Source organism: Eubalaena glacialis, chromosome 3 (genome assembly GCF_028564815.1).
Source record: "Eubalaena glacialis isolate mEubGla1 chromosome 3, mEubGla1.1.hap2.+ XY, whole genome shotgun sequence".
In the NCBI taxonomy this organism is placed as follows: domain Eukaryota; kingdom Metazoa; phylum Chordata; class Mammalia; order Artiodactyla; family Balaenidae; genus Eubalaena; species Eubalaena glacialis.
Window position 1 is genome coordinate 145,037,794 of NC_083718.1, and position 2,214 is coordinate 145,040,007.

Below are 2,214 nucleotides of genomic sequence, written 5' to 3' on the forward strand. Positions count from 1 at the left end.
TGTCTTAGTTGAGGCACACAGGATTTTTGTTGAGGCAAGCAAGATCTTTGAGGCGCACGGGCTTCTCTCTAGTTGTGGCGTGTGGGTTTTCTCTTCTCTAGTTGTGGCACGCAGGCTCCAGAGCACGTGGGCTCTGTAGTTTGTGGCACATGGGCTCGCTCTTTGAGGCATGCGGGCTCAGTAGTTGCGGCACACAGGCTTAGTTGGCCCGCAGCATATGGGATCTTAGTTCCCTGACCAGGGGTCGAACCCGCTTCCCCTGCATTGTAAGGTGGATTCTTTACCATTGGACCACCAGGGAAGTCCCTCCTGTACTTTCTTTTTCTTTTTTTTCTTTTATTATTATTTTTGGCTGTGTTGGGTCTTCGCTGCTGCGCACGAGCTTTCTGTAGTTGTGGCGAGCAGGGGCTACTCTTGGTTGCAGTGCGCGGGCTTCTCATTGCGGTGGCTTCTCTTGTTGCAGAGCACGGGCTCTAGGCGCACAGGCTTCAGCAGTTGGGGCAGGCAGGCTCCGTACCTGTGGCTCGCGGGCTCTAGAGCACAGGCTCAGTAGTTGTGGCGCGTGGGCTGAGTTGCTCCGCGGCATGTGGGATCTTCCCGGACCAGGGCTCGAACCCGTGTCCCCTGCATTGGCAGGCAGATTCTTTTTTTTTTTTTTTTTGAATTTTACTTTATTTATTTTTTTATATAGCAGGTTCTTATTAGTCATCCATTTTATACACATCAGTGTATACATGTCAATCCCAATCTCCCAATTCATCATACCACCACCCCCACCCCCGCCACTTTCCCTCCTTGGTGTCCATACGTTTGTTCTCTACATCTGTGTCTCTATTTCTGTCGGCAGGCAGGTTCTTAACCACTGTGCAACCAGGGAGGCCCACCTCCTGTACTTTTCAATTGATATAAATATTGAGGTATAAATTTACCTCTGAAACTGCTTTTGCAGTATCCCATGGTTTTAATACATGATATTTTTATTAATGTTGCTTAAAACTCCGTCTGAATTAAAAGTTATTTAACTGAAATACATAAATCTCTAAATTTATTTTTAAATTTTATTTTAATTTCTATTTTTCTTGCTTTGTAAGAAGAGAATATTGCCATAAGTGTTTCTGCATTTTAGAATTTTTTTAGTTTGGGCACCTATTATATGACAAATTTTGTGAGTATAAAATGGGATTTGTAAAACCATAAGATGTAGTCTCCATTTTCAGATTACACAGTTTGAAATACAGTTGGCCCTCCATATCCAGAGATGCCACATCCACAGATACAACCAACCGCAGATCAAAAATATGCAGGGGAAAAAAAAGAAACAAGAAAGTTCCTAAAAGCAAAACTTGAATTTGCTGCACTCCAACTTAACACAGCATTTACCTTGTATTAGGTATTGTAAGTAACCTAGAGGTAATTTAAAGTGTAAGGGAAAATGTGCATAGATTATATGCACGCACTACACCATTTTATATAAGGAACTTGAGCATCTGCAGATTTTGGTGTCCGCGGGGGTCCTGGAACCAATTCCCTGTAGATACTGAGCGACAACTATATATCAATTAGATTTGTTTTACATTTATTGTTTAGATATTTATTATATTTATTTATTTATTTATCCATCTGCTTGATCTATCAGAGTCTAAGAGGAAAAATCACCTCTTTTTTTTTTTTTTTAACATTTTTTTCCCCTACTACCACAGATTATGTGGTCAAGTTTCCCACATTTGGGGAAATCACGGGGGTCAGCACATCTGGAGTGCAATGGATAAGCCACGCCCTGGAAAAACCACCTGCGTGATCATGGTATCTCCCCTGCCAGGTAAGTATATAAATTACCTTTTAATACCATGATTTTATTGTTGTTAATGTCTTCTTGCATCTCTTATAATTTCTGTTGTATGAATATTGCTGCTGTGTAATTTGGTTCACTGATTTTCAAAATTCGTATATCCTCATTGTGAATTGCACCCTTTACCATTATACAATATCTTCCTTGTTTGGCTTAGTATTTTTTTAAACCTGAATTCAATGTTTTCTCATATGAATGGGCAACCTCAGCTTTCTTTCAATTTGCATTTGCCTGTTACACATTGCCACCTTTTTAACCTTTCTGGGTTAATTTGAATTTTGCTTTGTGATTCAGTCTGATAGTGTTTTCGTGAGTTAATACCCATTTATACTTACTGATATAAGAGATATGTTTGGCTCTCATTT

General features: G+C 40.2%; 1 pseudogene; it reads right to left on the reverse strand.

The window, feature by feature from the left end:
• Nucleotides 1-1,641: 1,641 nt before the first annotated feature.
• LOC133089298 (U1 spliceosomal RNA) lies at nucleotides 1,642-1,827 on the reverse strand (annotated as a pseudogene).
• Nucleotides 1,828-2,214: the final 387 nt, after the last annotated feature.